The following is a 10,864-nucleotide window of genomic DNA, read 5'->3' as shown; positions in this document are numbered from 1 at the left end:
TTTAAAAAAAAGATTTATTTATTTGATAGAGTGACACAGGGAGAGAGAGAGAGATCTTCCATCCCCGAATGGTCACAATGACTGGGTCAGGTTGATGCCAGGAGCCAGGAACTTCATCCAGGCCTTCCAAATACTTCCAAGTACTTGGGTTATCTTCTGCTGCTTTCCCAGGCACATTAGCAGGGAGCTGGACCAGAAACAGAGTAGTCAGGACTCATGCTTCCATACGGCATGCCGCAAGTGGTGGCTTACCCCACTGCACCACAATGCCGGCCCCTACACTGTTATGATAGGTTTATCAAATGCATATATTCATTTGTCCTACCTTTCCTAATAATGGATATTGCAATTTAAAAAAAACCAACTTGCTGACTTAAAAATTATCATTTTATTATTTAAAATATGTGTTAACTTGTACATATATTGTACAATAATACATATTGTAAAACATGTGTTAACTTGTATATTATATTCATATAATACTTGTACACTTTTATGGTGCACAGTGCAAGTTTTCAACACATGTACGAACCACACCAGGCAACTGGACTTTCAGTTCTTTATATTTCTTTATGTTTGGAATCAGCCAGCTCCTTACTCCCAGGTTCCAATTTGTGGATTTTATGAGTATTTTATCATTGCTTTCCAGGGGCTGCCTCCTCCTCCTCCCCCTCCCCCCTCCCCCCCCTTCTTTTAATTTGACAGGTAGAGTTATAGACAGAGAGAGAGCCAGAGAGAAAGGTCTTCCTTCCATTGGTTCACTCCCCAAATGGCCGCTATCCGAAGCCAGGAGCCAGGTGCTTCCTCCTGGTCTCCCATGAGGGTACAGGGCCCAAGCACTTGGGCCATCTTCTACTGCTTTCCCAGGCCATAGCAGAGAGCTAGATGGGAAGTGGAACAGCAAGGACTTGAACTTGCACCCATATGGGATGCTGGCACTGCAGGTGGTGGCTTTACCCACTACACCACAGCTCTGCCTCCTGTTCATTTTCTTTGTATGTTTTCCCCCAGGTGCTGGTCATTTTCTGATAGATTGATAAGCGGTATTGGAAACAGTTTTTGAGCCTTGCTCCCATGAATTACAGGTTGATTATAGAGAAAACTTTAGGATCGGTATAATGGTTGATTTACAGCAGACAAAGATCTTGGCTGCTGCTTGAAGTTCACACATGCTGGGTACCATTTTAATTCCAGATAGCCCTTCAGGAAACTAAATTCACAATATGCTGATGGCCTCCTTGAGTTTATGAAGACTTAAAGACTGGTCCTGAAATTTCCAGCAATATCCCACATTTTTCACGTTTCTTAGATAATTTAAAATTGCCCATTCTACTCAGCCCCTCCCCCTTATCCCAGCACACACTTGCCAAATGACTCGTGTATTCCGCATCTTTTTTTAAAATTTATTTATTTTTTAAGATTTCTTTATTTTGGAAGTCAGAGTTACAGAGAAAGAGAGGGAGAGACAGAGAGGTCTTCCATGTGCTGGTTCACTCCCCAGATGGCAGCAAAAGCCAGTGCTGGGCCAGGCTGAAGCCACGAGCCAGGAGCTTCATCCAGGTCTCCCATGTGGGTTCGGCACCCAAACATTTGGGCCATCTTCCACTGCTTTCCCAGGTGCATTAGCAAGGAGCTGGAACTGAAGTGTTGCAGCTGGGAAACACAGGAACTGAACGAACTGCTGTGCATACGTGATGCTGGTGTTGCAGGAGGTGGCTTTACCCGCTACTTCACAGCCCCGGCTCCTGTGCTGTGTTTATCTAAGTTCTTCTCCTGGGCTGACGTCACTCTTTTTTTTTAAACTTTTATTTAATAAATATAAATTTTGAAAGTATAACTTTTGGCTTATAGCGACTTTCCCCCCCCATAACCTCCCTCCTACCTGCAACCATTTCATCTCCCACTCCCTCTCCCATCCCATTCTTTATCAAGATTCATTTTCAATTATCTTTATCTACACAAGATCAACCTGGTACTTCACTCGTTTTAAGACTGGCCACTGGAGAGGGCAGCTCTGCAGATCCCAGCAGTTCAGCCTCTCCATCCCGGCTGCCCAAACGCTGGGCGGAGAGCCGAGCTGAGGTTCCCATCGGTGGCAAGGAGTGTCCCACACCTCAGCTGCCCCAGCTGCAGCATCGACACTGTGCAGCTTGCTAGCGTGCTGGCACGCTCTCAGATTTTATGAGGTTTGTCTTTCCTTTATTTTAAAAACTAATTTTTTAATCCTTCTTTCCCAAACCTTCTTGCTATCCCATCACACATAACTTTAGCGAAAGTGTTTCTATTAATTTTTAAAAATGATTTATTTTATTGATTTGAAAGAAAGAGTCAGAGAGAGAGAGGAGAGAGAGAGGAAGAGTGAGAGAGATCTTCCAGCCATTGGTTCACTCCCCAAATGGCTGCAACAGCCAGGGCTGGGCCAGGCTGAAGCCGGGAGCCTCGAGCTTCTTCCGGGTCTTCCATGGGGGTGCAGGGGCCCAAGCACTTGGGTCATTCTCCAGTGCTTTCCCAGGCCTAAATTAGCAGGGAGCTGGATTGGAAAGTGGAGCAGCCAGAAATCGAACTGGTGCCCAAATGGGAAGCTGGCATCACAGGTGGTGGCTTTACCCACTATGCCACAGCGGTGGCCCCTATTAATTAATTTTTAAAATATTTATTTATTTGAAAGGCACAGTTACACAGAGAGAGGGAGAGACAAAAATAGAGAGAGAGAGAGAGAGATCTTCCATTTGCTGGTCCACTCCCTAAATGGCTGCAACAGCTGGGCTGGGCCAGGCCGAAGCCAGGAGCCTGGAACTCCATCAGGGCCTCTAACCTGCATGTCAGGGGCCTGAGTACTCAGATCATCCTGCCCTGCCTTCCCACATCAGCAGAGAGCTGGGTCAGAAATGGAGCAGCTGGGACTGGAACAAGTGCCTATAACAGATGCTGGCATTGCAAGCAGTGGCGTAACGTGCTGTGCAATAATGCCAGTCTCTTTATTATTTTTAATTTTTTATTTCAAAATAATTCTGGACTTAGATCAATGTCACAAGACTGGTACAGGGGCAGGTGCAGTGGCACAGTGTGCTAAAATGCCACATAGGGGTTGGCATCGTAGCTCGGTAGGTTAAATCAGCACCTTTGAAACCGATATCCCATACGAGTGCCTATTCCAGTTCCAAGCTGTTCCATTTCTTGCTAATGCACCTGGAAAAGTAGCAGAAGCTGGCCCAAGTGCCTGAGCCCCTGCACCCACAGGGGAGACCCCAAAGAGGCTCCTGGCTCCTGGCTTTGCCCTGGCCCCGCTCTGGTTGTTGCGCCCATTTGGGGAGCAGACCAGTAATGGAAGATCTATCTCTCCCTCTCTTTCTCTCTGTAACTCCACCTTTCAAATAAACAAAATACATCTTTAAAAACAAAAAAGTTTTTCAGATTTCATCAAAGATTTTAATACTGACATTTATGGCAAAACAAAATAATACTTTTTTGGTAAGAGTGTTTTGACTGATCATCTAAATTTATGGTTTCTCAAATCAAGGATTTCATTAAAAAATTAAAAATTGAATGTAATTCACAACAATATATTATCTATTTTCTTTTTTTAAGATTTATTTTATTTATTTGAAAAACAGAGTTACAGAGAGAGAAGGAGACAGATAAAGAGGTCTTCTATCTGCTGGTTCACTCCCCAATTGGCCACAATGGCTGGAGCTGCGCTGATCCAAAGCCAGGAGCCAGGAGCTTCTTCCGGGTCTCCCACATGGGTGCAGGGGCCCAAGGACTTGGGCCATCTTCTACTGCTTCCCCAGGCCATAGCAGAGAGCTAGATCGGAAGAGGAGCAGCTGGGACTAGAACCGGCCCCCATATGGATGCTTGTGCTTCAGGCCAGGGCTTTAACCCGCTGTGCCACAGCACCGGCCCCTGTATTATCTATTTTATAAAAAACTAGAAGAGAGGAGTTTGAAGTTCCCCAACACGAAGAAATGATAAATATTTAAAGAGATGGAAATATTATTTACTCTGATTTGATCACTACATGCTTATTCATATATGAGATTATCACATTGTAACCCATAAAATACAATTATATACCAGTAAAAATAAAATCACATAAAAATGAAAACTATATACACATCAAAATATACAACATATTAAATTCACACTGGAGAGTACTAATATGTTAATATATATTATCATTTGTACAAAAAATAAAGCTACTTTACATTTAAGTTTACAAAAGATAAAACTTTTATCTGTTTTCTTCCTTGGTGTGTGCTGGTCAATTTCCAATTTTTTTTTAAGATTTTTTATTTATTTATTTGAGAGGAAGAGTTACAGACAGTGAGAGGGAGAGAGAGATAGAGAAAGGTCTTCCTTTCCGTTGGTTCACCCCCCAAATGGTCGCTACGGCCGGAGCTATGCTGATCCGAAGCCAGGAGCCAGGTGCTTCCTCCTGGTCTCCCACGCGGGTGCAGGAGCCCAAGCACTTGGGCCATCCTCCACTGCCTTCCCGGGCCACAGCAGAGAGCTAGACTGGAAGAGGAGCAACCGGAACTAGAACCCGGTGACCATATGGGATTCCGGCACTGCAGGCAGAGGATTAGCTAAGTGAGCCCCAGCGCTGGCCCAGTTTCCACATTGTTAACTTTCTCTCTGTGTATCTATATATTTACATACACCTACACACATATATGCGCACTTCCATATACTAATTATTAACACACATTTTGCTCTGAGATCCATTGTGCACCTTTCTTCTGGCTGTGCTTCTTGGGGGATTTCGCTCATCTGCGAGGCTTCCTTCCTAGCTGACTTCCAGAGAGATCTGGCAAGGTGGTGCACTGGTAGAGGAGAAAGAAGAAGCTGAGATGTTTCTTTCTCACTGTCTCTGCCTCACAAGTCTCCTGTTTCCCAGCTCTGGCCCAACACACCTCCTTCTGTGGATCCCACTGTGGGCAGCTCCAGCTGCAGGACCGTGTAACCCACCTCTTTGCACCATCCCTCAGGCTCACAGAACAACGCAGTTTCCCGCTCTTGCTAATCCCTAGGTTGCCTCATTCATGTCTGCTTGGCTTCTCCTGTCTTCCATTGCCTATGTAAGGGATTCCTAGGATTCAGTTCCCTCTGAAATACCACAGTAGTTTCTGTTTTCTTGTTTCAGCCTTGGCTGATGATGTGGAGTAAGATTTTGTTTGAAAATATCCTTGCTCAAACAACTGCCACTGATGATTGCCTCAACTCTTCACTTTCACTCCATTCATTCATTCATTCATTCACTCACATGTGTATGTCGACCACCAACTAGGTAGCAAATGTTAGGTGCTAAGGGTACAAAGAGAAACACAGGGGCTGGCAATGTGGTGCAGCTGGTTAAGCTGCCGCTTGCAACACCGCCATCCCCTATCTAAGTGCTGGCTTGAGTTCCAGCTGTGCCTCCACCACCACCACCACCACCACCACCACTACAACTACTTCCACAACTCCAGCTGGCTGCTGCTATACTTCTAATCCAGCTCCCTGCTCATGAACCTGTAAAAGCAACAGAGCATGGCCCAAGCACTTGGACCCTAGTCACCCAAGCGGGCAACCTGGATGAACTTCCAGGCTTCCTGGCTTCAGTCTGGCCAAGCCCCGGCCATTGTGGCCATTTGGGAAGTGAACCAACAGATGGAAAATCTCTCTCTTCCTCTGTCACTCTTTTAATCAAACAAATATTTAAATAATGAAAAAAATCTAGCTGTAAAAGCAATGATCAACATTTACCGAGTGTTTACCATATATATTTTAAGAGCTGGGACCAACATTGAACATAGCAGGTAAAGCTGCCATCTGTGACATTGGCATCCCATGGGGCGCTGGTTCATGTCTTGGCTGCTCCACTTCTGATCCAGCTCCCTGTTAATGCTCCTGGGAAAAGCAGCAGAAGACGGTCCAAGTGCTTAGGCCCCTGAACTCATGTGGAAGGTCTGGAAGAAGCTCCTGGCCTAGCCCCAGCTGTTGTGGTCATCTAGGGAGTGAACCAGCGTATCGAAGATCTCTGTCTCTTTAACTCTTTCAAATAAATAAATTTTCAAATTAAAAAAGAAAATTTTATAGTATCATCTTGTATTAGTTATCTATTGCTTACTAATTACCCTAAAACCTAATAGCTCAACAACAACAATTTCTTATCTTAGCATCCGTGAGTAAGGAATTCCAGATGGCTTAGTGGTTTGGTTCTGGTTCAGGTCTCTCAGGAGGATGCCAGGAGAATATTGTCAGGGGACTGCATTGTCAGAGCTTGGCTAGGGCTGGAGGAGCCCCATCCAAGATGGCTTCCTCACAGGGCTGCTGGGGGAGCCTTGGGTCCTCACCACAGGACTCTCTAGGCTGACCCAGCAACCTCACAACAAGGCAGCTCCTGCCCCCAAAGCAGACGATTCAAAGCCACAATGCCTTTTATGTCCTAATCTCAGAGACGCTATCACATGTGTCTTATTCTATTTGTTAGTCACTAAGTCCACCCATACCCAAGGGAAGAGAAATTCAGCTCCATAGTTTGGAAGGAGAAGTGCTGATTAATTTCTGTGTGTCTTTTTTAAACACTTCTTCTTCTTCTTCTTCTTTTTTTTTTTTTTTTTGACAGGCAGAGTTAGACAGTGAGAGAGAGAGAGAGATAGAGAGAGAGAGAAAGGTCTTCCTTCCATTGGTTCACCCCCCAAATGGCCGCTATGGCCGGTGTGCTGCACCAATCCGAAGCCAGAAGCCAGGTGTTTCCTTCTGGTCTCCCATGCGGGTGCAGGGCCCAGGCACTTGGGCCATCCTCCACTGCCTTCCGGGGCCGCAGCAGACAGCTGGACTGGAAGAGGAGCAACCGGGACAGAATCCAGCGCCCCAACCAGGACTAGAACCCAGGGTGCCGGCGCCACAGGCAGAGGATTAGCCTAGTGAGCCGCGGCACCAGCCTAAACACTTCTTTATTTGAGAAGCAGAGAGAGAGAGAGAGCAAGCCCATCTACTGCCTTACTCCCCAAATGCCTGCAATGACTAGAAGATGGGAACTGCCTGGAAATCAATCCAAGCTTCCTATCATCCATCTCTCTCTCTCTCTCCCTCTCTCTCTCTTTAATATTTACTTATTCTATTTGAAAGGCTGAGTTACAGAGAGGCCAGGTTGGGGCAGGGGGCGTATTGCATCTGCTGTTTCACTTCCCAAATGACTGCAATGGTCGGAGTTGGGCTGATCCGAAGCCAGAGCCTGGAGCTTCTTCTGGGTTTCCCACGCAGGTACAGGGGCCCAAGAACTTGGGTCATCTTCCACTGCTGTCTCAGGTGCATTAGCAGAGAGCTGGATTGGAAGTGGAGTAGCTGGGACTTGAACTGGTGCCCCTATGGGATGCCAGTATTGCAGGCAGTGGCTTTACCTGCTACATCACAGCTCTGGCCCCTCCCATGGTCTCTTACAGGTGGCAGGGACTCAACTATTTGAGCTATCACTACTGCTTCCCAAACTCTGCATCAGTCGGAAGCTGGAATTGGGAGCCAGAGCTGAGGATCAAGCTCAGGTGCTCCAACGTGGGACACAGGCTTCCTAAGCAGTGTCCACCTCAAGTTCCAAAAGCGTGCCCCTGCAAACATATTTTAAAACCAACACAAATCTCATATAATTCCCACAAGCACCCTAATTTTGCAGCAACCCCATTTTGTAGCTGAAGAAAATGAGAGAGATGGTTAAGAAACCCATGGTTCCACAGCTAGCAAGTGATGGAACCAAGATTCCAATGCAGCCTGACTCTATAAGTTGTGTTCTTCCCCACAGTGCTACGTTAGGACATGGATCCCTGGCCCACGAGAAACTAAGGCTGCAACTGGCGGACTGACAGTAGTCAAAGAACCTCATACGCACACATGCATGCACTCACTCCCGAAAATGTACTCAAACCACAGAATTACAAACTCTTTAAATCCCTTGCAGGAAAACTACACAGATGGGAGCACATGATTGCGGAAGTAGATGTAGGGCGTGGAAACAAGTTGTTCTCTTTCAAGTGTGTATTCCCTGGACCCAGTGCAGCTCTTTAAGGGGCCAGCAGACCAGTAGTTCCCAATCATGGCTGCACATTAGAACCACCTGGAAAGTCACGTTAGAAAATAGTGCCCCAGCATTGAGGGGCAGCCAGTTAAGCCGTCACTTGTGAGCCAGCAAGTGATGGCTGGAATCCTGTCTGCTCGACTTCTGATTCAGTTCCTGCTAAAGTGCCCAGGAGAGCAGTGGAAAATGGCCTTGGTACTTGTATGCACGCCAGATAGATGGAGTTCCTGGCTCCTGGCTTCAGCCTGGTCCAGCCTTGGCTGTTGAAGCCATTTGAGGATAGAAGATTTCACTTGCTGTCTCTGTCTCTCTCTCTCTGTTGTTCTGTGTTTCAAATAAATAAATACATAGATGACAGGTAGATAGACACATCTATTTTTTAAAAGATTTATTTTATTTATTTGAAAGAGTTACAGGGTGTAGAGACAGAGAGAGAGGTCTTCCATCCACTGTTTCACTCCCCAGATGGCTGCAACAGCCAGAGCTGGGCCACGCTGAAGCCAGAAGCTTCATCCAAGTCTCCCACATGGGTGCAGGGCCCAAGTACTTGGGCCACCTTCCCCTGCTTTCCCAGACACATTAGTGGGGAACTGGATTGGAAGTGGAGCAGCCAGGACTTGAACAGGCACCAATATGGGATATGAGCATTGCAGGCAGTGGCTCAACCTGCTGTGCTACAACCCTGGCCCCCAAACTTTTGATTATGGTTTTTGCGTCCTTTTCCTTGTCATCATGCCTGTCCTTGTGTTTCACCTAATACAGCCATCCCTTTCTTCTTGAGTTTCTAGCTTGGTAATGTTTGGCGGGGAGGGGCTATAAAGATGCTTTTCTGAGAGCTCTTCCATCCACTGGTTCACTCCCCAAATGGCTGTAACAGCCCAGGCTGGGCCAGGCTGAAGCCAGGAGCCTGGAATGTCATCTGGGTCTCTCCCATGTGGGTGCAGGGGCCCAAGCACTTGGGCCATTTCTGCTGCTTTCCCAGGCACTTTAGCAGGGAGCTGGATGGGAAGCAGAGCAGCCAGGACTTCAGCTGACGCTCATATGGGATGCCGGCGTCTCAAGCTGTGGCTTAAGCCACTGTACCACAATGCCGTTTCCTTGAACATTTTTTATTTAAAGTAATTTCTAAATGTGATGATTCACAAAAATTGCTTTTATTTGGCAACAGAAGGGTATATATATATATATTGTATTGTGGGAATTTGATCGAAGAAGTAGCTTTTTAATGAATGAGCTGACTCAGAACCTTCCTTCAAGCCAGAGGACACCCTTTTTAAAGTAGTCTATTAGGGCTTTTGTTTATTATGATTAAAAAATTCTTTGAGGGGCCGGTGTTGGGATGTAGTGGGTAAAGCTGGTGCCTGCGATGCTAACATCCCATATGAGCACTGCTTTGAGTCCTGGCTGCTCCACTTCTGATCAGCTCCCTGCTAACGAGCCTGGGAAAGCAGCAGAAGTTTCTCAAGTGCTTGGGCCCCTGAACCCACGTGGGAGTTTCTGGCTTCAGCCTGGCCCAGCTCTGGTTGTTATGGCCATCTGAGGAGTGAACCAGTGAATGGAAGATCTCTCTCTCTCTCGCTCTCTCTCTCTTTGTTAAAAAAAAAAAAAAAAAGATTTGAAAAGCAGACACAGAGAGATCTTTTGTCTCCTGGTTTACCCCTCAAATGCCCATAACAGCCAGAACCTGACAGACTGAAGTCAGGGGCCTAGAACTCAATTTGTGTCTTCCATTTAGATGGCAGGAAGCCAAGCACTTAAGCCATCACTTCCTACCTCCCAGGGTAGCATTTACAGAAAGCTGGAATCAGAAGTGGAACTGGGAGGCTGGTGCTGTGGCCTGCAGGTTAAATCACCGCCTGTGACAAGGCATCTCACGTGAACAACAGTTCAAGTCTCTGCTGTTCCACTTCTGATCCAGCTTCCTGCTCTCTGGGAAAGCAGCAGCAGATGGCCCAAGCTCTTGGGCCCCGGACACCCACATGGAAGACTTGGATGGAGTTCCTGGTTCCTGGCATCGGCTTGGCCCAGCCCTGGTTGTTGTGGCCATCTGGGGAGTGAACCAGTGGATGGAAGATCTCTTTCTCGCTCTCCAACTCTACCTTTCAAATAAATTTTAAAAATCATTAAAGAAAAAAAGGCACTCTGGTATGGGATGCAGTTGTCTCAGAGTCTTAAGACTCCAGTGCCCACCCAGAGGATATCTTTTGTTCACTGTCTCCTACCATTCCAGTTATCAGGAAGTGAAAACAAAATCCCACTAGCAAGTTAGTTGTCAGGTGACTGAATAAATTAAATGCAGTTGAAAATAAAAATTGTCATTTCATGTCTGACATTATCTAAGTCTTTCTGACTTTTCCTCTCTCTCCAGCCCATCTAGAAGTCTACAGAACTATTCTACTCCCAACATTTAGAGGAAAAGCCTATAGTGCCAGGAAAGCGCCATCTCGCTGCTGATCTGCTCACCTTGGGAAGGCTGCTGGCTTCCTTTCAGGCGGTAGCTTCCTGGAGAGCTGGGACCAAGTATTATTTATTTTTGAATATTCAAATCCTCACACAGTACCTTACACAAATCAGTTGCTCAAAAATATTTGTCATTTTGAATTGGTGCATTTATGGAGTTTTCAAAGTTTAAAAGTGGTGAGGCACAGGACCAAATACCTCAAAAGAAGGAGGTGATATTTGTTGAGTACTTATTAGCCAACTATGGTGCAATGGGTATGAATTAATAAATGCAAATCTGTGATCACTACCTGAAAAAAAACACTAAAAAACTACATTTTCTTGCTGGCATGAGAAAAGCAACCTCTTCT

The 10,864-nt window shown here is 46.1% G+C and overlaps 1 long non-coding RNA gene across 1 annotated transcript in view; it reads right to left on the bottom strand.

The window, feature by feature from the left end:
- Window positions 1-10,864, bottom strand: part of LOC138848611 (uncharacterized) — a 154,135-nt gene continuing 143,271 nt past the window's right edge. Inside the window, exon 4 of the long non-coding RNA XR_016229345.1 lies at window positions 1-187. This is a non-coding gene — a long non-coding RNA (uncharacterized LOC138848611). The remainder of the gene's footprint in view (window positions 188-10,864) is intronic.

This window comes from Oryctolagus cuniculus, chromosome 2, assembly GCF_051225735.1.
Source record: "Oryctolagus cuniculus isolate XC-2025 breed Fujian yellow rabbit chromosome 2, ASM5122573v1, whole genome shotgun sequence".
Lineage (NCBI taxonomy): Eukaryota > Metazoa > Chordata > Mammalia > Lagomorpha > Leporidae > Oryctolagus > Oryctolagus cuniculus.
This window is presented reverse-complemented; position numbering and strand designations above follow the sequence as displayed.